The sequence below is a fragment of the Dermacentor albipictus genome, chromosome 8, assembly GCF_038994185.2.
Source record: "Dermacentor albipictus isolate Rhodes 1998 colony chromosome 8, USDA_Dalb.pri_finalv2, whole genome shotgun sequence".
NCBI lineage: Eukaryota > Metazoa > Arthropoda > Arachnida > Ixodida > Ixodidae > Dermacentor > Dermacentor albipictus.
Window position 1 is genome coordinate 30536148 of NC_091828.1, and position 27168 is coordinate 30563315.

Genomic DNA, 27168 nt, shown 5'->3' on the forward strand with positions numbered 1-27168 from the left:
AGCATTGCTCTGCAGGTGGGCACACTTTTTGTAAACGATCGCTGTGCACTCTCACAAACTAACCATTATGCTCACGCAGTACAACCGCCCCTTTGCCATTTCCTACGTTTAGAGAGGTGCACATTCGTTTGTGAGCATTTGCTCGCTAGTTCTTCACGGTCAAAGACCTTCTCAAAATTGCTGACGTCTATAGATTGTCGTCATTCATTGACGTAGTGGGTGAAGTAGCGCATGGCGGGGAATGAAGGTGGCTTTGGGAAGCATGTGCGCCAAAAAGTAATTAATTCACTACCCGACATCGCAATGCTGCCTTTCGCATGCACTAGAAAAACTTATACTCGTGAATGCTGGCTTATAAGGCTAAAAATTACGGTGGGCTCATATACGAGGACCGTACAGGTAATGCAAATAGGATTACTTTGAATTGAAATACATTTTACTGTATAATAAATGGATGTGTGGGTCTACATTTCTACAGTCCTATTTATTACCACCTCCAAGACGGGGCTAATAGTCTAAGCGGCTCCAAGACAGTACAGCGAGGTGGACATACGAAAAACTGGAGTACTAAACACCGTTCCAAAAGCAGGTATTTAATAAAAACAAGGTTTTTGAACGCGGTCACCGCCACGCAATCTTGGAGCTTATTCTACCACCAGCACCGTGTTGCAGCTTATATTGAACCCAGCTGAGGACCCTATAAGTAAATAATGAGTAACTTCAAGGATTGTGGCCTGGTGGATTGTTCTTCACCCGTGGTAACATCATCCTTGGCTTCATGGAGAGCGCGTTAAAGTCCCAAATACCCCTGACGTGCAGATGGTGCAGCCCACGCAAACGACTGTAATGGCCTGTTCAATGAGCGTTTCGTCTGCGTCCTAGAAAAGTTGTTTTCACTGTAGATATAAGAATGATTTAGAGCGGTGGTTGTTGCCACTTGAACATCGCCTCCGAGGGCTCCGTGGTCGCTGCGAATGCGTTAGCTGAGAGAAGGTGAGAAACGAGAGGAATTTTGTTTTACCGGATGCTACGTCACATTATTGTTTTTTTTAAATAACTACTCTAGAACTCAGACGGCATGGCTCGTGTCTCGTTCGCGCGCGCACCGTACGCATGACGTGGCTCGCTTTTTGTTTTTGGCAAATGTTTAGAGCTTTAAGTGGCGGTCACTGTGGTGGGCCAGGCTTTGATGATATTTGTTGCCCAACTGCCAGTGCTACCGCGGCGCACTTGTAACAAAGGTAAGTGTCGTGCCATTATCCGTTCTCTGGCTGACACTTGTAAAAACCGGTTCCAGATTCGAGCTGTGGTCGACGTGATTCGAAATTCGAAGGAACACGAAACGGTTGTCACAGGCCTCGCAGTGATCGCAGGATAATTGATTCGTGTGTGCCTTGTACAATTATTACTGCAGTTCCTACACGTTGCACCAATGTAAAAAGAACAGCGGCAGCTTCCACGCGCCAGTAATGCATGCACTCCAGTGTGGATGTTGTTGTGAGATATTTATCTCGTGCGTAAGTCTTTTTTTCTGCATCTCTATAGGATGACTACGCTATACGCCTCTTATTTACTCACGCAACACATGGCTGTATTTAATTACGTGTCTCCCTGCTTGCACTGACCGCGGAAGGGGGGTCAGAGGCTTTCATTCGTTTCAGTGAGATAACAAAATCCTATTTCCTTTACTTAATGCTTTTTAGCAGCTCCTTCGTGAGACGTGTATTTAAATCATGCGATGTGTATGCAGGGAACGAATTGGTAAACGACCCTACGTTACTGCTGCTGGGGTCGCCCTTACGGGAGCTTTCAAAATTAAACATATAGGAGTGTATTAACCGCCTCATGAAGCTTTAATATACGTCCGCTGCTTTCGTTCATAGATCATGTCTGTAGCTCTGCAAATGTGATCGATATTGTAAAGCAACAAGAAGTCAGATGACATTAATTGTGTATTTGCTTTAATTGCTGTCTGTGATGATTTTAGAATATCAAGCAACGCCATGCACTCGAACAGTTTACAGCTAAAACATTTTTTTTCTTGTTGCATGAGGAGCATTTGTTTTTAATAGTGGCAGTAACGTTGTGAATTCTCCTCGGCCCAGATGACTGGCTGTGTGCAAATTTGTCTACTTTGTTTCATTGTGCTGCTGTCTTAACTGGTTGTGCTTATTTCCTCTGCCTGCACCTTATATTTGTTGTGTTTATCAAGACCTGGCCTGTTTCTGCCTCGCTGAAGATAAATGGACACAAGTACTGGTTGCTGGTAATTTGCTCAGTCTGAACGTGGTATGTTTATCCATTTGCTTAAAGGGTATGGTGCTGCTTCTAATGAAGGTACTGCTCGTCTAAAGGTGGAGTTAATTAGTAGTGGTTTTAGTGATGTATGACGCTAGAGAATTATTCTTCTAGAAAGGTGGCAAAGCTTCTTCAAAAGCTTTAGATATGGAGATGCTTAACCATTTAAATGTTCTAAGCTGCCACGAAGGATTACACACATTGAAAGTTTAAGCCGCAAAGGACGAAGTAGAAGAAAAATCCAGAAGATTTGCTGCCAGATATCTGGAGGCTATAAATTGTAGAGAAATAATTATATTGTGAGCTGGCAGGGATTTCCGTCAGCTCTAACCCATTTTTCAATACAGTCACTCTTGCATCGTTGTCTGTTGTAGTAAATGCTTGTTGTAAACAAAAAATTGAGCCCCGTGATTCCGCAGATTTTTTCTCGCTCATAAGATATCTGTGTCTTGGCTGCTTGATTTCTCATGGTGAAAAATGAGCATTTATTGGCCTGTTGTCTGCTTCTAAGATCATGTACTATGTAATGTGGGTGTTGGAAAGGATACTTCACATCTGCCATCATGACTGTGAGTGCTGCTACTTAGCACTCCCAGGACTATGCTTAGTAAACATGGGTAGCTATCCAAGAAAATAGACATCGGGGTAACCACCACTGTAGCTCACATGGTAGAGCATCGCAAGCTCAAGGCAGAAAATGTGGTTTGAGCTCTGCTGTCTCTGAATGCAAAGCATTAACTTGATCAATATGATTACATCTGGCCACGTTGCCTTAATAATAATTAGTAACGTGTCTGATGGCGGGTCGTGAATCTGGGTCCTTATTGCAGCAGCCCAATTCTTTACGGATTAAGCTACAGATGCATGCATAGCGCAGCAGATCAATCTCACCGGTTCTCTCGCAGCAGCTAATGATTCAGATGTTATGTGACACAGAGTTTGGTATTCATTGGCTTCAGCTCAGATGCAGCATAAAGCAGGTGTTGTGTCTGCTGCGGTGATGTGTTGTGCGTGCTTTGTTTTGATTTCGTTATGTTGGCGTATTCTGTTTTGTATTTCATGTATTTCATCACCTCAATCGTAGGTTCAATGCTGTGCCCATAAAGCCAGTTGTAGGTAAGTGCTCAAGTGTGGCGTGCAGCTCAATCTCCCTCATTATCTCTTCACGCCCATGCTAACCTTTGTATTAGGGCCCCGTCATTTCATCTGATGGATAAGGAAGTTTCTACGCCACCTCCTCTGTAACTACACCCCCCCCCCGAAGATTTCTTTTTTTTGTGGAATGACGTCGGTCAGGCCAGTTGCACATGCCGTTGTTGCTATCACCTACACTATAACTGTCGTTATTGATGTAGTGATGCATGCCCCGTTGTTAGGGAAATTTGATACATATATAAATATGTAAGTATTTTTCTTTACAAATATCGAGTAGAGCGCATGCACACTAACGTTCCTGGTTGTGTGCCTCTGAAAATATACTAAGTCGCAAGTTAGCGTTTTTCCTGTCCACCTCTCCTTTTTCCGCAACGCTTCTGTGCCCCCCTTTGCAAAAATCGTCTCAATTGGACTTCATGCCGCAGCATTTCATGTGACCGGCGTAGAACTATATGAACCCCGTGACACATATGCCGAGTCTGAAAAAAATTATCGCTGATCATTGCTTAAAACACCTGGAAATAGCCTTGTATCCCAAAGTAATAGAGCGCGCCCACTGGCTTGGCCGTCATACCCCAAACCATCTACACCCTATCATTGTCAAATTCATATCACGAAAAACAAAAGAAACTATTCTATCTAAAGGGCCCAAATTTAAAGGAAGGAAATTCATTGTAGGCGAAGATTATACCCGCCGCGTCCAAAATATTCGATAGCACTTGGTTGCATTTGCAAAAGAAACAGCTAATAAATTCTCTCTCCGCTATAAGACGCTTCATATCGGGCCCTAGCGCTACTTCTTCGATGAAACGACAAACACAGTGAAGGAAATCACACAGCAGATAACTTTTGGCGCCTGTTCCCACAATGCCTTCTATAAGCTTGTCATCCTAGAACAACCTCCCGAACCACCCTTTGCTTTGCGTCATTTTCACAAATATACGCAGCTTCCTTCCCAAGTGAGACCTTTTATCTAACCTCGTATCGTCGTCCGGAAGCAACATACTTGTTCTAACAGAAACATGGCTCAACGAAAACAAAAGCGATTCTGAAGTGCTGCCTGATTTGCCAAATTTTCGCCTCTTTCGCAGCGACCGCGAGGGTTCTCGAGGGGGCGGTGTTTTAGTCGCTGTTATTCGACAACTACCATTCTCGCTTATCAGCATCACATCTCACCTTGAAATTATGTGGCTCATTCGCCGCACTGTGCCTATAACAACACTAATTGGTGTCTGCTATCGACTGCCACATAATAGCCCTGACTTCCCCCGGGAGTTTAACAGTGTTTTGCTACAATTAACAAGCGCACGAAATATTCTTTTCGGTGACTTTAACTACCTTTCTATAAACTGGCACCAACATCACGTTACCGTTTCTGAAGAGCCTCGAGAATTTGTCGACGTATGTCTCAATTTTAATCTTTCACATCTAATAACTGAGTCAACACGCATCACAGAGACTTCACAAAACATTCTTGATCTCATTCTAACTATTCATCCTGAGCCATTAGCGTCATTTACTGACCTGAGGTAAATCAGTGACCATAAAGTTGTTCACGCCTCATTTAACATTGCTCCCGTTCAAAGGAAAGTGTCCAAAAAACAATAAAGCTTTACGGTAAGGCCGACTGCGTAGGAATAAATAATGATATAAACTCCCTCTTATCCAGTTTTGAACTTCTCTTCCATCAGCATACAGTCGACGAAAACTGGTCAATCTTCAAACGCAAAATTAGTGATCTAACGAGCAGATATATTCCAAAGTGCACTATCAACTCTGATTTCCAAAATCCTTGGTTCAACAAAACGCTCAAAAGACTAAAAAATAAAAAGCAGCGGCTGTACCGCGCAGCTAAACTTCTACCCAGCTCTTCTACATGGGAAGACTACAACACCGCTGAAGATGCGTACTTGGCAGCAGTGAAAAGCGCAAAACATCTCTTTCTTCACAATGACTTACCCAAAATGATAACAACTAACCCGAGAAAATTTTGGAACGTGATAAATCCCCAGCAGTCGCACGACCTCATCCTTACTAATGATAACGGTGACTCTGTTAGTAACTGTTAGTGACTCTGTTAGTGACTCTCTAAGCTCAGTGTGCCGATATGTTTAATACTGCCTTTTCATCAGTATTCACGAAAGAACCTGAAGATACATTCCTTTCACTGCCCTTCATTACTGAGCTAGCAATGCCAGCCATAATTTTTCATCCAAAGGCATTTCGTGCGCAATCGACAAATTGAAAATTTCATCGTCAGCCGGAACCGACGAAATTAACATAAAGTTTCTCAAAAATACTAAGGACATTTCATCCAAGTTTTTATGCTTGTTGTTTTCTCAGTCACTCTCCACAGGTATCATTACAGAGGACTGGAAGATGGGGAAGGTCGTTCCTGTTTTCAAATCAGGTAATAGAGACTCCCCACTCAACTATCGCCCCATTTCCCTGACTAGCATCCCTTGTAAACTAATGGAACACGTCATCTACTCCCAAATAATGCAGCACTCCATCCCAACATTTTCACTCCATCCCAACATGGATTTACAAAAGGCTTATCATGTGTGACACAGCTTGCCATCTTTCTTCACGATCTTCATTCCAACCTTGATGCTAACTTACAAACTGACGCCATCTTTTTAAACTTTGCCAAAGAATTCGATCAGGTACCTCATCAACGTCTACTCTTAAACCTTTGCAGACTAAACTTGCATCGAGAAATTCTTGTATGGTTAAAAGAATTCCTCACACATCGTTCACAGTCCGTTACTATTATTAACAACTACTCCTCTAACCATCTACCGGTAAAATTGGGCTTTCCTCAGGGAACTGTCCTTGGCCCCCTCCTATTCCTAATTTATAATAATGATCTACCACAAAATTTATCATGTCATGTCTGGCTGTTCACCGATGATTGGGTTATTTATGCCCCACTTACTAATACCGCTAATCAAGAATCCCTTCTGGACAATCTTAACCGCATTCAATCATGGTGCAATCACTGGTTGATGACACTTAATCCCAATAAGTGCAGGCTCATATCTTTTCATCGTCGTCAACACCCGCATTTATTTACTTATAAGATTTCCGATTTTCCTGTCGAACTTGTCCCATCCTATACTTACCTCGGCATCACTATCAGCAATGACTTATCATGGCGCGAGCACGTAACAAAGGTAATATCTGCGAATAAAAAACTAGATTTTCTTAAACGTCATCTTCACGACGCCCCTCAAAATGTAAAGCTACTTGCTTATAAACCATTAATCAGGCCAAAACTTGAGTATGCATCAGCCATCTGGGATCCACCCGAAGCTTAGGTCATTGACTCAGTAGAAGCCGTGCAAAACAGAGCCGCCCGCTTCAGTCACCGCTCATACTCATCCTATATTAGTGTTTCATTTCTCAGTCTGCAGTCCCAATTATGCAGTCTTTCCCTCCGTCACCGTATTTCTAGCCTGTGCTTATTTCGCAGATTTTATTATTCCCAGCTCAAACAGCAACCATACATCTGCGCACCGCCGTCACGCACGTCTCGCCGAATTGGTCATCCGCTGAAAGTTTCACGCAAACGTGCGCGTACGACTACATTTTCCAAGCATTTTTTCTCCGAACAGCAAGCGACTGGAACGACCTTTCCCATGAAATTGCAGCCATCACCTGTCCATCATCCTTCCTAGAAAAAGTTACATCCCACCTGTCATCATGAAAAAAAAAAAATTTTACTTTCTCACGTGAACCCCACCCCTTATGTTAAACCCCTTACAGGGGCTCTTTAAGGAAATAAAAATGAAATGAAATGAAATGAAATGAAGCTTAGCTTCGCCTTCATTTACACACCTTTGCGTCTCTTTAGTGAGAGGGAAAGTACGGTTTGCAGCGAAACTAGAGCGCCTGACGCGCTTTGCTGCTCGAGATTCGCATACTTGCGAAATCGCTTATCACCGTCTCGGCAGCCATTTTGACCTACCATCGCGCCGCCTACAGTTGCTGCAATGACTGAATACAGAGACAGTGGTCACAGGTCAAAGGACATACATAGGTATTTCCTTTTTACGTGTGCGTTACTGCGTCAGATTTAAGTATGCTGCTTGAATATAATGCCTCACCAACTAGTCCATCAATATCTGTTAAGAAAATTCAATTCCAATTACTCGGGCTCACTACCTCACCGTGAACAAGCGCGTGTATATTTCCTTTTTATGTGTGCGTAAAGGTGTAGAATAAATGCGCTCATTCAATTTCATGGCTCACAAACTACCCCGTCAGTATTTATTAAACTGTTGCAGACATAATGTTGGAGCGGTGGGCCCACCAAGGCCAAGCGGGCGCAAAGGCGAAGAGAGGGTCTGGCCGTGGGATTGGGAGAGGAGATCTGTTACCCCCAACTGGTCTTCTGAACTGCTTCTCAGTATGGGGCAAACACAAGTTTGGGGCGGCTTTCTTTCGGGAAACGTCCATGAGCCCTCCACGTCGTCTTGGTGTCCCCTGGAGTGAGAACTCTATCTTCCATTTGTTGCGCTTCTGTTCTGATGACGGAAGCTCGTTACGGGAAAAATAGTAGCGCCCAGCATCCCGTGGGAATAATCCTCCGAGTGTCCAGCGTGGCTCTCGCATGTATACTCTAGTGCGTGACAAGCAAAATGTTGTGTACTGCAGGCATAATGGCGCCTACCCTACGGAAATTCCCTCCCGGGATTGCGGTAACAATAATTAAGTGAAACAAATGAATTCCATGATTCATTCGAGGGTCTACAGTGGTTATATTCGAGATTTTGCGGTGAAATCTGTAGTTCAAAGTTGGGTAAGTATTTTTTTTTATTTAAGTAGGAGCCTAAGAGAAAAAATGTTAGTGGCTATACAGCCATGAACGATACTTATCCGGTAGCGTTCGCCTACAGGGCATCTACATTTTTCAAAACGTGGCACAGTTTAGCATAAACTCCTAGCATACTTATACAGCGTGAAGAATATTTCGGTGAAAACCCGTCATGTATTGTTTATATTGCGTATTGTATGCGTTGAGAAGGTAAATCAAGTATGAAAGGCATGGCCAATTTTCCGCTTATTTCTTGAAAAGAAAATGCAATGAAATTTGCGCTTTGCTTTTCATATGAATACGCAGAGCTCAACAAAAGGCGGCAGCAAAGTGTCGGAAGCAGCAGTGAACTTAGTCTACGGCGATGTACATCCTACCGACCGTTTTCCAGTTTTTTTTTTTCTTTTTTTGTAGCTGAATAGAATCCGAGAGTCATCAACACCCGCCAGTTTAACGCTTTAGACGCTGGTGAGGTGCGCTGTTGCTCTTCTACAGCTAAGCTATATATGACTAGGATCACCAGGATTTCTTCGTCTGTGGACAGACAATTCAGCCAATCACAGGGAAGGCGTCCGTCGCTGGATTGCTTGCAGCACCACACGAAGACCCTTGCCTCCGCACATCCGCGGCGGTGTCGGCGCCGACCATGTGGGGAAAAAAGAGGACCAGAAAGCTCGTCTTCACCCATAGCTTTCACCAAAAGCATTCCCCGGTAAAAATTAAAGTTGCATAAGCTGCAGTAGGCCGGAAGCTACTACTGTAGCATACGAAGCAGTTACGGACGTCTCTAAACTTTCATATGCAAAACAAGAACCCGCCTAGTAACTGATTGCATTTGAGTTGTGATAGCACTATTGACAGGCTACACATTGTTAGGATTGCTGCAACGTGAACGCATTGAGTGGTGGCGGGAACAGCTAAGATTTGAAATTTTTTACCATGTGCCGTATATTTCGTTTTTCCATCGTTCCGCATTTCTTTTTTATGTTCCGCTGAACATTGCCGTTACATTCTGAGTAAAATTGTTGGTATTATTTTAACGTGTATTTTTTCAGGTGTTGCTTATCATTTCTGCATGAGTGTTTTTCCCCCTTTTTCGATGTAGATGTACGTCTACATGTACAGATGCAAATATGTATGGATGACAGGTTGGTATATATGTATATGTGTGTGTGTGTTCTGATGCGAATATGGATGTATGTAGATTCTGAGTTCATTTCATACATCTGTAACACATTATATATGTGAATATGCTGCAACTGTTTGACAAACAAAGGGGACAGAAACCTCGTCAAGCTGCGATTGTGCAGCTTTTTGTTCTGCCCTTGCATTTTCTTTCGCTGAAAAAAAGGAAAATGCGAAATAAAGTTGAAAGTGCGTCAATATGCAGAACGGCGTCGTCCTCAGGCTAGGCAGGACACAGTGGTTCCTGCCCGAAACAAACCATGCATTATTAGGATGTCTGGGGAGCAGAGCGAATACGATGCCCGACGAAAGCAAGGGCAATGTCAATATGCTCAACGTACTCGTGCTCAGGCTCGGCAGGGCCTAATTCAAGGCTACGTCGCATTGATATCCAACTCTATGACTTCAATTGATACGTCGCATTGGTCTGTCAGATAAGGTAATACGACAACTTCCCTGGTCAACCACTTTTACAGTGTGGAATAGAACACATTTTTTAAAAGCGAATAGCCTACTAGGCTCCTTTGGCTATTTTCATCATATGTCATTGGTAAGATGGTGGCCAGACTTGGGGGAAAGGGCACGTTCTCTCGGACAACCTAGTTCTGAAGAGGGGCGGGGGCGAAGAGCAGGGGGTGGGGGTGAGGGCGTCGTGCGTGAACTCTCCCGTAAAGGAAAAGCACGGAAGGAAGGGCGGTAGTACATTTTGACTGATTATCTCGTTTGCTTGCTAGTCGCAGGGAAGGCGAGTGAAAGGGTCCGTTTCTACAGCAATGGTGCGGTCGGGAGGAAACGAAGAGAGGAGGGGAGGCTATCGCTCGCTCGTTCGTCGCGAGTCTTGCTGACCGCGCGGCTACAGGACCTAGCCCCGCGGCGGCCCCCCCATTGTCGACGATGCGGCGGACGACAATCCATAGAAGATTCTCAACAACAAAAAAGAAGAAATGCGGGCAGTTTGCATAACTGGTGCAAGGTTGGGTCACAGCGGAACTAGTTCCGGCTTTTGCTAGGTGTTGCTAGGTTTTCCTAAGTTTTGCGAGGTTATAAACGGCTAGGGTAGTTTCATACAATGTGTTGCTAGGTTTTGCTTAGCTTTGCGAGGTTATGAATGGCTTAGCTAGATTCGCATAAAGTGGTGGTAGGTTTTGCTATGTTTTGAGATGTTATGCACGGCTTCGCTGCTCGGAATCCTCGGCTCGGCGACGGCGTTTGTTGGCGGCGGCCTCGGCGCGATGGGAAGGATCAACTCGCCTTCATCGATCGCAGTCGCGCTGAGCCACGAGCCAAGCATCATTGTAGGCGGCATCTTCCTGGGGAGTCTTCCCTTTCGGTCGCTCCGTGGTAGCTGCGCATGCGTGTTCACTAGACGAGAGAGGCGACACGTCTGTCGGCGCGCCACTTTCTAGCATATCAGTGACATCACGGCTAAGCGAACCCTTGCTTCTCCTCGGCTGGGTAGAGGGAAGCGCACGCAGGCCTCGGCGATACTACAGCGCCCTACGCAGGTGTGTGGTACGAGCAGGTTGCGTTGCTCGGCGGCTCAGCGACGCACAGCTGGGCCGAGTGTTCTGTCAGCTCGAAACGAACTTACGGAAAGCTTAACAGCTCCACTGTACAACATGCTGGCGTTCCCGTAATGGAGACCAGATGTAAGCATGAAATAAGCAGCCAGCTAAGCAGATTGCTTCGAGATCATAATAGCCACTATTCTATAATGGATGCAGTGCATGTTCGTTACGGCACACCCCACCACACTACATCCCACCACGCAATGCTCTGAAATGGTCTATATGGACGATACCGTACTAGTACAAGAAAACGTGTTGAAGGCTGCACGACAGGCAACGAAACAAGTCAGGGAGAGAGAGCGCACAGCCCAGCTAGAAGACGAATAAATTGGATTCTGTGATTTTACGTGCCGTAACCACGATTCGATTACGAGGCAAGCCGTAGTGGGGGACTCCGGAATATTTTTGACCACCAGGGGATCTTTAACATGCCCTTAATGCACGGGACCACGGGCGTTTCTGCACTTCGCCTCTATCGAAATGCGGCCGCCGCTACCACGATTTGATCCCGCGACCTCGTGCTTAGCAGCGCAACACCATAACTACCATGCCACTGCGGCGAGCTGAAGAGCCCGGAGGAGGCGTGACGCAGCGTGACACCATCTCTGGAAGCGACGCAAAACCCGCGTTTCGGAACTCGCGGACCACTGGCGTTCTGCGGTCAGAGCCAAAAGATAACAAGGAAGTGTATAGTTCCCTGTATCTGCCTATGGAAGGTCGCTACAGGAAATCACAAATAAAACATCCACACACTATAAGTTACAGCTTGAGTGATAATGCGAACAAACATTGGGAAGAACTCGGAAGCAGTGTTCTTGTCACTTGTTTGGCAATAGGTAGAGTATGTAATGCGGTCCTGTACAAGGAGTTGGGGGCAAGACGCCGCATTTTTTAAAAGGTTTTGAATACTTGCCGGCATGATCTCGATCTGATCTTGCAGTTTGCACTGATCCCCGCGTTTGAGTGTCTGAATAACGGCTCTGGCTCTTGGCTCAAGGTCGCTTGGAGGTAGCCAGCAACGGGAGCTAAATAAAAACCATTTCATGCTTAATACACCGCAATCGCAAGCGAACGTTTTGTTGAACGTTGATGGTACTGATGCTACACCAAGCAGAGCAACAGGTAGACACGTTCGCTGTTCATGTCTGCCACGAAGGAACTTGACGAAGGCGGGTGTGGCCGCCAAAGAAAGGAACGTATGATCTCAGGCAAGAAACTTGTGGGGATTGCCCGGCAAGGAGCAGTGGGAAGTAGGGTGGGGGAAGGCACACCACAGAAGAAGGGTGCTGTCTCCTTCAACTCAATTGAATACAGCTGCTATAATCACTTGAACAGCTGCGTCATTTCCTTCCATTTCATCTATAGGAATGAGCATCCCTTGAAGGGATGTAGGAGTAGGAACATTGATATATTGTAAACGACATTGGCATGAAGTAAACCACCGCCCTTGTAGCCTTTAAGGTGATGAAAAAAAATTGCTGAAAAGTTCAACGACGACTCTGCAATAAAAAAATAGCAATTGTACAAATGAAAAAAAAAAATACCATGCCGCGTGTTGTCAGTAGTATAAATGGTCGCATTATGGGCCCTTCCCTTTGCCGTCCTGACCAAGGCCAAGAAGACACCGCAGTCTAACGTGTACGTATTGCAAATACATACTTTGTTTTCATGCGCAGCCAAAATTAACTAGTTCTTTTTAAATTTTCACTGTACCATTCGCAGATAGCATTAGTGTGAAAATGCTACCGTAGTCTGCCACTAATGTTATTACAACCGGAAACAAATAAATGTCAGTGCTATTTATAGGATTGCAGAAAAGGAAATGCTTCTAGTGGCGTAAGTACCACAAAAAACGCTATTAGTGAAAGCAATAATGAAGATAGCAGTTCTTTGTTTACCTTCACAAATATGACAAAGCGTATTTTCGCCTGCAGCGAGTCAGGAAAGGCGTGAAAAATGTGTAGGGCCAATTTTACTCTTCAGAAAGTATGCACTCTCAGCGCATGCACGCATGTTCACCTGTGCTTGCCAAGCCCGTAATAAAAAAAAACATGACTGCTTAGTGACTATGACGTTGGGCGGCAAAGCACGAGGGCGCGGGATCGAATCCCAGCCACGGCGGCGGCATTTCGATAGAGACAAAATGCGTAAACACCCGTGCACGTCTATTTAGGTGCACGTTAAAGAATCCGAGGCGGTCGAACTTATTCCAGAGTCCGCCACTATGGCGTGCCTCATAATTAGATCATAGTTTTGCCACGTAACATCACAAAATGTTTACTGAGGAAGGCTGGCGGCGAACGCTGTGCACGAACGTGAGCTTTCTGGCAGACACGCGGAGGTTGTGTACAGCCATGCCAAAAAAAATCATTGCACAATTTTGAGGTGTTATTATCGTTTCGCACTTTTATATTTCAGTCTCAGAGGATGTAACATAAAAGCCATGCGCTGTGGGTCTTTTGTTCCATGATATTTTTGACTGGGTTCTTAGCTTCAAAATTCCGAGGAATAACTTCATCAAGAATGTGAGACAATATGTCAGCCATTTTAGTGATGGAATAGCATGTCAATATAACCCTCCTATACCGCATGTCATTTAGCAAGGCACGGCATATGCAATACCTAAATATATGTGGCAATTTCCGTTCACGGGACGCCAACGCCAGATGCCCACACCGGATTTTCTGCTACAAGGGGCGCTTAACGCTATCGCGTTAGTGTGGCTGCATTGCGTTGACGTCCGCTTTGCTTTGTTCAACAGGATTGAAAAGAAGGAAGTTTTTTGCGATTCTCTTGCAGCTCATCTTTCATTTGAGATTTTCGAACTTGACGAAAAGTCATCATGACGATGAAGGCAGCAAGGTTTATAATCATTCTCGTAATACTTCTCTTCCGATTGTCTTTTGAATCTCGAGCAAAAGGAAAAGGAAGGTCGAAGTATGTTGATGTTCCAATACCAAAGGAGAACGGTGAGACGCAGTGGAAGTATTTTGCTGCCGTTCCACTACTTCAGCATGACATGTATCCTTACACTTGGTAGGAATAGCCCCAAACTTTTGTAAGGAGTTTAAGGAGTGTAAGAATCGTAGTTGACGCGTTGGAATTTGGCGCGTCGGTCGCAGCAGGTGCATAGACAAAATTTTTATGTTTCAAAAAACTTCTTCCTGTGCTTGAAAACTTCAATCTGAGATCACCACCCTATAGTCGATCGCTATGGCCAGGGTTTAATTTTATTTGATCCCTAACGTGTCACTCTAACACACCCCCCCAATATAAGATTGATACCGAACACTGCCAATCTAATTCTACTTACATCTCTAGAAGACGGGTTAAATATTTCGCGTCCGTCTTTGATTCCTAAACTCCACATCAGGGGAACAGCCGTGTGGACAAATTAATTCAGCTTCATCTTCAGAACATCAACAAGAACAGGAAGTTCATTGAAGCGAACACAATTTTATACATGACCATATTACGTGCATTCCAGAAACATTAAATAGAAGAAGCGTCAGATGTAATCATGAGCATGCTCTACAGCCCGGGCGGCGACATTATGCGCGCATGATTATGTTGAATCTCTCTCTGTTTTATGAAGGCAATTCAATTTTCTATGATAATTACAATGAAGGGTGACTGATGCACACAATTTTGCTTGTGCATAGCTGCAAACAATAATGAGTTAAGATTGAATCAGATGGGCTTCAATTCTTCAGTGACAAGAATAAAAAAGACGACCAAGTGGAAGGTAGAACACACATGGACCAAGTGCTTGCCTTTTAAAATCCAGCATATTCGCTGAATTATGCAAAGACAGCAGTCCGTACAGGTCGCCTCATATAGTAGAAGACAAAGGGCGAGGACGTCAGCAACACTAAATTGTCAAGACTATTCCCTTTCGCAACATGAAAGGTACCTGCTTAGATGGAAACATCTGTCGGTGTTTTTAATGATTGCATTCCAGTGAGGAAGGTAGGTTTTATTGCTCATAAATAAATTGTTAACAATGTGACAAGAAAATGGCATTTAAAACTTTATTCTTTTACATATGAAAACTGCTGACTCGTTCATCACTCGTTCACGTAGGCCCAGAAAAAGCTGAGGTTTGCGCTAACCTCTGCTGTTGGTCTAAGCAGAACAACCAACTGAGAGAGTGCTGATGGCGTTGAGCCGGCTGGTTTGTTGGGTTAGTTAAGCATACGGCAATCGAACACAAAAGGAACAATCTAGATAGGAATAGGCAGAACAAGGCAGATGAGAGAAACTAAGATACTCGAACACTAATGAGAAAACTATATATCCGTAAAACTTCCATGCGAAATTCAGAAAGAAGAGAGGCGGGCCAGAGGAAACGATGGCGTGGAACCGTTTTGCCTTGCAGCACTAAAACTTAAAGCTAGGTGATCTTAAACTGGGGCTAGGGCGTATTTATCTCGCATAAATGAATTAAATATGAATGACTAGGGATCGAGGTGGTCCATTATGACTTTAGTTGCACTGATGATGCGTTACGAATAGCAGTGCTAACAAGTCACACACTAGGTGTTCCTTACAACAAGGGAATATCCAAAGTTTATAATTCGTTCGTAGGCTTGGAACACACCAGTATTCCGTGTGTTGGTTAAAGCGATATGTCCGCTTTATCCTAGCACGCGTACATTATAAAGTGAGGTGTCCTACCGCCCAAGAGTCATGAAGGCTGAACAGAAAGCCTGAGCGCGTTGCTGAGGACACACGGAGGAATTTAGAATGGTTTGATCAGATTTTACGTGCTCGTCGATATGCTGGCAAAATGTGTACTAGTCCACACATGCTTTAATTTACTGGACAAACAAGTCTTGCATTCTAAATAATCGATGAAGGTTTTTCCTAAATAATTCCGGATCACCTCCTTTTTGTTTTGATATCTTCATTGACATTTATAATTCCCATAAAATATTATTGCCCTGCTAGCTGAGCAGCGGCGGAGTCACAGGAACGCGAAAAAAGCCCCCAGCTGCGTACTTCTCCCGTCTAGACTTGCACATTACAGTGTTGTCAAATTTGCACACTCTCAGGCTCAACCGTGGCAGGTGGCGGAAAGAGTTTTCAGACTTACCAGTCAATACAAGGGATCGTAGTCACTTATAAATTTGCAGAACCAACCGTTTAGATCGCAGCGAGAATTTTTACATATCTGAATGATCGCACCTTCTGCGTCGTCTAGTAAATGGATTTCGCTCTTGATCCTAACTAGGCCAATTGCAGCTTATCTATGTCCTAGAGTTGTCTCAATTCGTTTGGTACTTGCGGTGGGATGAATTTTATTATCATCGCCTTCATCAATGCGTGCGTAAAGTACTGTTAACTGCAGGCGTTATTTGGTTTCTTAAGTGCTTCCAACTGCAATTCTTTGATATGTAAGCTCGACGTTTCATTTCGTGACATAGGTTACAGGTACTGTGAAGTCTGGAAATCCCTTCGCAAAGCGCCTGCAGTTGGCGCACAGTCCATGAAACCTGCGTAAGGGCTTGCTGCGTATTAGCTGCAGGCGTGCTGCCAGTCTTAGAGTGAATCACAGAGTCTGCAAGTCATCGAGTAGTGGATCAGCGCTTTCTGGATGTCTTGGGCTTCTCTTGTCCATAAAGGCATGATCGTTTAGTTTGTCAGTTCTGCTAAAGAAGGCTTTCAGACACGTTGCAACAAAGTGCAGCCACAGAGTTCTCGTAGTCAGAGTGCCCCTCCTCACAAGTTGTCTCAAGCCGGTATGAGTGTCCTTCTTGTGATCAAGACGATCGATATCAATTGATGTAGTTGATCTGCAACATCTTATTCCTCTGTCCTGATTTCTTTAGTGGCCTCTTTGACGTCCTCTCTGAGCTGGATGACACATGTCTGGAGGGGTTCCTGCTCGGAATCTAGAGGCGCTACTTTCCTTCTCTTCACCCTGATTTTTCTGAACTGATACCAATCACTGAATTTGAAGAGTTCCTGTCTCGGTATGCGTATGATTATGTGTATAATGTAATGATCGCTGCCGAGATCCAAGTTTGAATTTTGCCAATTGGCTCCTCTTGAAATGTTTACAAAAGTAAGATGTGGTGTGGAGTCCCTGCTTGTGAGCGTGCCACAACGGGTGGGATTCGCCGGATCAGTAATCAAGCATAACCCGAGATCCACGGCAACACTCCATAGCTCCTCTCTATTCTTTGTGTTCCATGTGTATCCCCATGTATGATAGGGAGCATAAAAGACCTCTCCAATAATGAGCGGGGAGTTTTCGGCAACCGAAAGCACCTTGTTGAAGAGTGTTCTAAACCTCTGTCTCATGTCGTTAGGACTTCTGTAAATATTCAAGCAGAAAATGCTTTGCGTCTTATCTCTGTTCCTTTTAAGTATTATCTCAACTGGAATAAATTCAAACATGGAATGTCTAAGGTGAATATCATGCTCAATGTATGACAACTTTATGTCAATGAGGGTCGCCAATCCCCTCCCCATTTTTTTTTGTCTCTACATATAACTTTGTACACAGTAAGCATAATTTCGTCCACTAAGGTTTCCTGCACCATACTTACCTGTGGCCTGGCGTCACATGACCTGATCACCTGTTGCAGTGCTGCTTTTTTGTATTGGAACCCACGACAATTCCATTATTAGGTGATAATATTATTAGTATTATTGTTATTAGGTGAGGCTGCCCTTCTATTACCCGCTATTTTCCTCTTTTTGATGGCCCCCGACAACCCAGGAAGAGACTTTATACTATCCGCCTCCGATGGCAGATACTCATATTCATCCCCTCGCGCATCCATTTTTCTAAGTCTTTCCTCCGCCGTTAGCCTCCATTTCGACAATTTGTACACTTTAAAGTTGGTAGTTTCCACTGTCTCTCTTATCGCTTTATTTCCCTCTTTTAATTCACTCAGGGCTGAGAAGACTGAATCATCCTCGGAACTCACCGCTCTCTTTTTAGGGGCAGGGAAGCTGGATACCCCTAGATCATTGCTTTTGCTTACAGGTCTATCTATGTCTATTCTAGCAGGGCTCGACTACTCTTTTTTACGCAGCTCTGCTACCTGCCTGGTCAATTTTTAATTACCTTTTCTAAAATATGTTACTTCATTATTTATTGCTCTATTCTGGCATCATTGTCATCCCCCACAGCCGCCGAGACGCCCCCAGCAACCCCCGCCATACCTTTGACTTTGTCAGCCTAGGTGGTACCTGGCGTCGCCTTCTCGCCAGGTATTCAGTCCCTTTGCATGAAGCGCACCTGCGCCTCCCTTGACTTTGAGCGCCTTCTCTCCCTGGATAGTGAACGATGCCTGGATCTGGTGCGATTCCTGGAGCGTGAGTGCTCCCGTCCTCGGGGCAATGGTTGGGCGCCAGCTGTTGCGCCTCCGACTGCGCTCTTCTTGATGACCGAGTCCTGCTGCGCTCTTTTCGACGTAGTCGTACGACGTGAGGGACTTGAAATCTTTGCTTACAAAACTTGTCGTCGGTAGGGTGATCGACTTCACAAAATTTACACCTAGGTACACACACATGTTCATCTCCTGGGTTGCGAGTTCCACATCCCCTGCACTGAACAAAGTCAGGTGTTGGACACACGTGAGAACGTTGCCCGACCCTACCGCAGGTGAAGCAGACGTCGAATTGCTTCCTGTAAAGGTAGCATCTCACTAGTGTGGATCCATACCTGACAAAATTGGGCACTTTGAGTTCATCGAAAACTGATCCCGACGTCTTGATTCGCTTAGCAGCCAGCGCAAGCGGGTTTAAGTCATGCACGATACTTCTTGTTGTCATAGCTTAGGAGTCTCCGATGTCCACTCTTCGGATGACGCCTTTGCATATGGCATGTGGTGCCGTTTCATATGCATTAACCTCCTATTCCGCTTCTATAATCTTGAAAGACTTGATTCGAACGTACTTCGCAGCGTGTTCAGGCTTAGGTGTGCTGACTACGATGATATTTTGAGTGAAGCTTGGGCAGACAACATTTTCACGGACCTCCTCTTCCGTTAGGCCGAACGCCTCGATGACCACCGAACCGATCGTGGTGGTGCTCACCTTCTTCAAATTTAGCCCTCCTCGAGGACGTATAATAGTCTTTCAGTGCTCCTCAGGCAGTTGAGGCATCCTGGAAGCTTCGATAATCCGATTCTTAACCATTCCACCAGTGGCGGTTTCCTTGATGTCATGCTCTCGCTGAATACGTGGCAATGTGCTCTTCTCATCCACAGCCCCTGTGCTAGCTCGTTATCTTCGGCAAGCCACTACTTGCCAGCCGAAGTCGTCCTGAGCATTGTTTCCTTCATTTTCAGCGAAATCTTCATCTTTCATGTTTGTATCCGCCATACCTGTGGGCTGGTGGGCTTACTAGGCCCAACAGAGGCCCTACTCCTTGCTAAGCTTAGCTGCGCTAAGCTCAAGTTGGCGTCTAGGAGCAGGAAAGGTTCCCTAAAATTGGGAAAATACGAGCCCCATTTCGAATCTTGGTGCCAGTCGATTCGCCGTCGCTTCGCGGATCCAGTGGTATGCTTCTTTTCGTTGTACGCTCAAAATTCGCGAGCGGAGTCGGTGGGATTTGCGGCTTCAGTGACAGTGAGAAGAACTTTATGAGTGCCCTGAGGAACTTGATTGGGGGGAACCGAAGGCTCCCCGATCAAGTTGGTGGCTCCGCCCACGACGGTACAGGGAGATGGTGACTCTCCGCGACGTCGCGGGCACTCTGGACGGCCTGTAGTTGTTTTGAGAAATCCGAGCTCTTCAGCAAGGCGTGCCACTTGGACTTGTTATGAAAGTCGGAGCCCGCGTTGTACGGGCACAGCCAGAGCATGTGGTCGAAGGAGCAGTACGCGTGACCGCATTTGGAGCACGATTGCGGAAAGTTCAGGAATTTTTATTTATTGTCCATCACAAGACTGGACGCCTCCACAAGGACGCTGGCTGCCTCTTGCGTCACCTCATGGACCGTCGCGATTCTGTTGCGTGTGATCCGGTGACCAGCGTGATGGCTTTGACTGACATGACCGACATGCGCCCTGAACAACAAGGCGACGCATCAACGCCGGAGTGCAATCTGGCCGAACCAACGGCACGTGCCGCATCTTCGTGCTGCAATACAGCATCCTCTACCGCCACAATATCAACCCTGATGGCCCTGAGTTGCTCCTTGTTCTTCCTCGTCATCTGCGATCCGTCGTTATCGCACAACTTCACGTTGGGCAGACGGTGGGACACCTTGGAGTTTTGCGTACACATGACCGCGTACGACGCCTGTTCTTCTTGCCGGGTCTCTACCGGTCTGTGCGTCGTTAAGTCGCAAATTGCGAGTTCTGTCAACACAGGAAAAAGCCTCCCCTGGCACCTGTCGGATGACTCCATGCAATTGAAGTTCCCTCTGGACCATTCTTTCGTGTAGGCCTTGACATGCTTGGCTCTTTTCCGATGACCACTAGAGGGAACAAGTTGATCGCCGTCGCTACTGATTACGCGACATGCTACGCGACACCCTATGCGATAGGAAAGGCGTTGACGTCTAGTTGCGCAACAGACGTCGCTGTTTTTCCGCTCCACGACGTCTTTGTCCACCACGGTGCACCTCGACAGTTACTTACAGACCCCGGCCGCTCGTTCTTATATCGAGTTGTCAACGACCTCCGGAGCTCTTGTGCCACCGAGCAAAAGCTGTCCACCAGCTACCACCTACAAACGAACGGTCTTACCGAACGTCTCAACCGAAATAATCACAGAGATGCTGTCGATGTATGTCTCCAACGATCACCGCGAGTGGGACGCCACGCTACCTTACGTGACGTTCGCGCATAACTCTTCCCGACATGACTGCGCAGAATATTCGCCCTTTTATCTCTTGTGTGGTCGCGACCCCTCATTGCCGTTCGACACCATCTTTCCATTTGGGCCTCGTGTTGCAACTGAGTACGCTCGTGAAGTCATCGATCGCACTCACATGGCGCGTCAAGTCACCCGATCTCGCGTTTTAGACTTTTAGCCGTTTTTTAGCCGTTTATCAACTTTATCAAGTTTGCTAGGGGTTAGTTAAAAAACTAAAGAACCCTTAGGCGTGCAAATTATTTAAGAGTGTATGTGAGGACACGTTAATGACAATAAAACCGCCTACATGCACATAAGCGCCAAATGGCTCAACAGGCAACCCTGAAGTCACAAGTAAGACCAGTTACAGCAATCTTCCTGGAAATCCGCATTGCCTCGAATTTGCTATCCATAAGTTTCTCGTGCCACGTGCGACACCGACCCCAACAGACAGAAATGCCTCGGAACAAGAAGCGCATGTTTAACTTTCCCCAAATGACGGCTGTTGTGAACGCGCCGAAGGAAACCCAGTGAGCGCCCTCACAATTGCATTTACGTGTTCAGGAAAAACATGAAAAGAAGTGCCCTACAATGTTGAACCAGTTTATTTCTCTGACATCTAAATGGTTGCTGGAACGACTTGTTTGAAATCTGCGATTTCTGTCCTTGGTGGACACATTAGGATTTTAGCTCTTAACTCCAAGAGATTCGGAATTCTTTGTTTCCGTGGGCTCCTCTTTCTATCCTGCTTGGTGGCATTTTTAAAAGAAACGATTCGTGTTCAACCAGGGAGACTACATGTGTGAAATGTTTCTCTAATATAATGAGCTAGAACGTGCACCTTCAGAGACAACCCAACGTTTATTTGATGGGATCTGAAATGTCGAGCGCTTTATTAAATGTCAGAAGCATGACGCAGTGCTCTACAGATCAGCACACTCTTTAAAAGGTTCTCTCTGCACTCTGACAAACTAACAACCACGTCTGCTGTCGCCTTACAACTGCACTTTGCCATATCGCAGAAGATCTAGAAATGTCACATGCGTACGCGAACGTTTTCTCGCTAGTTATTCATGGTCAAGAGCCTTCTGCCATTGACTGGCCTGTCTATAGGTTGTCGCTCTGACTTTGCGTTGCCGTTAAAGTATCACGCAGCAGCAGAAGATGGGGACTTCGAGAATAACATCATAACGTCATAGATTCATTGCGCCATATCGCATGGTTGCCTGTCGCCTGCACTAAGATGTACAGTCGTGAACGTTTGCTCGCTTACAATGCAAAAAATCGTGGCGAACGTTATCTACGATGACTGTAGATGTAACACAAATAGCATTACTTTGAAATTATATCTAATTGTTCTATCAGTCTGTGGACTTGTGCAGTCGTGTTCATTCATAGCTGCGACCGGATGTTCACGGTGGAAGGGGTTGCAAGACTGCACTGCCACGTGGACATACACAATATTTGAGAACTAAACGCGGTTCCAATAAATTGTATTTCATAAACAAATGTCTGGCATGTAGGCCCCGCCATGCAGAGTTCCAGCTTCTAATACCACGATCACCGTACGGCAGCTCATACTCAAACCAACTGTAGACCTAATAAATACATAATTAGTCAGTTCATGAGTTGTGCACTGGTGGCTGGTTCTTAACCGGTGATCGCGTCATCATTGGTTTCTGAGAGAGTGGGTGAAAGTCCCTGACCCCACTGGTTAACAGATGGTATGGCCCACACAAACAAGGGTAATGTCTTTTCCCTGAAGGTTTCGTCTGTGACGGCTGGGAGACGCAGAGTCCTGCCAGAATAGTCTTGTAACCGCGCAAACGACCTCGTCCGTTGTCGTTTGCGCGGTTACAAGAGGCATTCCAAACGAAATTAGCACGTTGCCACGCATGCTCAGGGAAACATGAACATGTCTCACTTGACCGCCGCAGCCACTCGCTGTTAGAAAGCTCGCGCGAGATAGAGCAGCAGCAGTAACGAGTGAATTGTCTTTCCTGCTGCAGCTCCACAGCACAATGTTTACCAACACATCAGCCCTCGAAGTCCTCAACATTGTATGCTCTGCAGATCCCTTTCAAGATAGGGCTTGTGCGAACGCGCTCAGCCGCGCCTTCTGCTGACGTCGCCGGAGTTGAACGAATCCTCGCCCTTGCTGCGCTGCGCGTGACGGAAGATAGCGCGATTCCTACCTGCCACCTGTCCTTGTGCAGGAGATCGAGCTACCATCCCTCTCCTTTCACTCTCGCACGCTTTCAGTTTCACCTACATCTAACATCGGGCGCCCGTGGTTTAATCACATGGACATTGTACGGGACACCACGGCGACTCCAACTGAAATAACTGCGGAAATCCGCCTGGAGTGTCCAAATTATTTATGTCTTAATAAAATGATCATTCCTTATATTATTGGGGTTTCTTTGCACCGAAAACTTGCAGAACGTAAAGGTATCTTTTTTTTCATGAAACGGCGTCTATTAGCCAGTGACCCAAGATAGTAATGAAGAAGTTCATTGAATAATAGCACACACTCATTAACATATACCGACTGACTCAAGCTGGTACCAGTGAGGTTCACGAAAAAGCTTCAGATGTCCAGTAAACCCACGATGACGTCAGATAAGTTCACTGAACCGCGGCTCATACGCTATTTCACATACCTAGTAACACAAGTACAGGTCCACGAGGTTTTGTTCAAGTTAGCGCATACCCATTTTCACATTGTAGACAGTTGCCAAGTTCGCATGATAAAAGCCGCATCCAACAGCCCCACATACCCAGTGTCACATAACAAATGTGCTAAGTTTTATAGATTGCTGGTATCGAACCCAGTCACCTCCCCCCCGCACCCCATGTGCTGCCCTCTTAACCATGGGCTACCGAGTTACCGATCTTGACAGGCAAATAGAGACACAGAGAGATAAGCTGCCCCCAAAAAGTGCATGATGTACTCTATGAATGCTAGTCGCATTAAATGAAGTACGCATAGGAGCGTATCGCTTCGTCGCAGTATGGATTATTGGCTCGCGGCTTTGACCCTAAATGGCCCCGTGTCACCAGCGCTAACGCTGAGCTTGTAGTAGAAATTGTTGCATCACTGCGAATAATAATTTGCCCAGATCACTAAAACAGTGCTTTTTTCAGGTTATTTCGCTACCGGGAAATGGAATCCACAATACCTTGAACGGCGGCTTGGTCGCCTGATAAATGGTGGCTGCGCTCATGCAGCGGGGCTGTAAAAGGCTAGAATTCCTAGTGCTATGAGGTCATATGGTGCCCTGCCGTATTCTATGGGTGCGAGAGAAAGCGTGCGGGAGTGGGCTTAGACTGATGGTAACTTGATGCGTGCAGCATTTACACACGTCCAATGTTTCAGGTGACGGATCAATTTCGCTCTAGACAAGGAAAGCGAGTGAGTGCTCATGTGGCCCCCGCGCAGTATCTTGGAGGTAAGCTGCGGCGGCTCAGGCTCAACCGAGACAGCTGGTGGCTTCATACACGCTGCGTTTCCAGTCGCTTAGAGGGAAACGTGGGGTAATTTTACGTTTTGAAGGCACTGCGAAGCGAGAAGCAGGATGAATCATGCGTTCGCGATTCGGATGCTATTAATGAGTACAGCATTTTCACAGTCGGTGTTCGTGGTCATTGAGATATGTTCCTATCTCCTTGTAAAAGCTACCACGTGCCAGAAAATAAGTCAGTAAGCGAATGGTGGCGAAAATTGTTACCGTCAGTAAAACTACAATCCTCACAATTTGTCGTTTTTGAAATGCTTTGCTATCGTTATGAATGCTTCGCTTTTCGTGCGAAACAATAGCTTTGATATTGCCGCACCCACTCAACCAGATTCAAGTAGCTCTTGGCCCTGCACTTCGGGGAACGAAAGTGCCTTACCATTCTACAGCTTTATTTTTTTTTTGTGGAGGGGGGGGGGTGGAGAAGAGGGGGAATGTGCATTCATGAGCGCCGCGCGTCCAGCTGGATGTGCATGCCAGCGTTGCGCGCAAAGAAGGCACTAGCGAAGCATACCGCCGAATGACAGGATCCCACGCGTCATCATTATAAGGAGAAGACGAAAATATTGAGTAGAGAGTATTTCGACATGTTTTTGGCAATAAGAGCACTTATGTGCATATAACTGCCGACAGACTCAAGAGGCAACCGTGAAGTCATAAGTAGGGCCAGTTTAAACCAAACGTTCGCGACACCCACATTGCTTTGAATTTGCGGATAAGCTCCACCAGCCACGTCTGATACTCACCCCTAGTCATAAATGCATCGGAACTACAAGCACAGGCTTAACTTGATCTAAACAACAGCTGTTCTAAACGCTCCGAAGGAAACCGAACGAGTGCCCTTTCATTACGATAAGTTACGTCAGGAGGGCTTTAATAGAAGGTTCCTATAATATTGAACCAGTTTATTTCACTGACGTTTAAATGATTGCTGGAAAGACATGTTTGAAATCTGTGATTTCTGACCATGGTGGACCTATTAGAATTTTACCTCTGAACTCCAATGAGATTCCGAATATTTTGTTCAGCTTTCTACCATCATCAATGCCTTTTCCGCATGCTTGTCTTGCTATGCTGCTTGATGGGCATTTTTAAAAGATTCGCACTTAACTATAGAGAGTATATGTGTGAAATTATTGCTTAATATAACGAGGTAGAACGTGCTCCATTAGAGACAACCCAACGTTTACTAGATGGAATATGAAATGTCGGGCGCTTTCTTCAATGTCGTCAAAAATATATGTCGAGAAGCATGAAGCAGTGCTCTACACGTCAGCACACTTTTTAAAACGTCCTCTCTGCACTCTGACAAACTAACAATCACTTCGGCTGTCGCGTTACTACTGCACTTTGCCATATCGTAGAAGATCTAGAAATGTCACATGCGTGCCCGAACGCTTTCTCTCTAGTTATTCACGGTCAAGAGCCTTGTGCCAATGACTGGCCCGTCTATAGGTTGTAGCTCTGACTTTGCGTTGCCGTTAAAGTATCACGCGGCAGCAAAAGATGGGGACTTCAAGAATCACGCCGACTAGTAATCTATATATTCTGCCACATCGCAATGTGGCATGTTGCCTGCAGTACTAAGATGTACAGTCGTGAACGCTCGTTCACTTACCATGCAGAAAATTGTGGCGAAGTTTTCCTGTGAGGAATATACAGGTAACACAAATCGCACTACATTGAACTCAAAATTAATGAAGCCCTTTATTGATGAACCAGTCAATGCGTTTGCACAGTTGTGTTAATTATTAGCTCCAACACGGTGTTCCTGGTGGAAGCGGCTCCAAGATTACACGGTGGCGGGGGCATACTAAGCATCTGAGAAATGGGCGCGGTTCCAAAAAATGGCATTTATTATGTAAACTTCTGGCATGTCGGCCCCGCCGTTCTGACTTGGAGCTTCTTCCACCCTGATCACCGTGTTGCAGCTGATATTCAAAACAACTGTACACCTAATAAGTGCATAAGGAGTCAAATCTTGAATTGTGCACTGGTGGGTGGTTCTTAACCGCTGATAGTGTCATCAGTGGTTACGGAGAGAGTGGGTGAAACTCCCTGACTCCATTGGCAAACAGATGGTGTGTCCCTGTAAAACGACAGCAATGAGCGTTTCAGTCAGCGCTTTGTCTCCGTTGGCTGGTTGGCGCAGAGCCCTGCTACGAGCTATCTTGCTGTACAGCGACGTGGTGGCAACTGCTGGCGGCATACAAAGAGGCTGAGGAATGTGGACTCTATTCCATACGCGATCGTCAATCCACTCGCGCCTATGTCTAAGGCAGAGGTGTATTTTTTTAGAGCGTTCACGAAGCCACTCGAGGAGTAGAGTACCACCCTTGTGCGTATCCTAGGACTATTGCAAGCATAGCTGTTTATGTTTTTTGTTTTACGCAAATTATTCATTGTGTATGATAAAATAAAGTGTCTTATTTCAGTCGACCAACAGAAAAGAATGCTGTTTAGCGGTCAAATTTCAAATTTTTTCAAAGCTTGTATGACAGCCCGTGCTTTCGCAGAATGATCGCGTTCCTATCAGTTCTAGTTGCTTCCCATAAACATTTACACAGACGGAAAAAAAATCTGGTTGACCAACACCAGCAGTGGTATCTATTAAAATATGTCTTACGGCAGGTCGTCGCGTCGCGACATGGGTAATATGATATCATACAATAATAAATATTCCCTCTTCAACAACAAAGGTGCACAGCTTCGAAAATCAAAGATAGTATATTTTACGAAAGCATCTGGCTCTAACACCACCTCCCAGATAAAACACAAAGTCGCTCCTGCGCTTCTTACAGCAGTA

General features: G+C 45.5%; 1 protein-coding gene across 4 annotated transcripts in view; it reads right to left on the bottom strand.

The window, feature by feature from the left end:
- Window positions 1–27168, bottom strand: part of LOC135912820 (retinol dehydrogenase 13-like) — a 395668-nt gene that overhangs the window by 175813 nt on the left and 192687 nt on the right. The window lies entirely within an intron of this gene.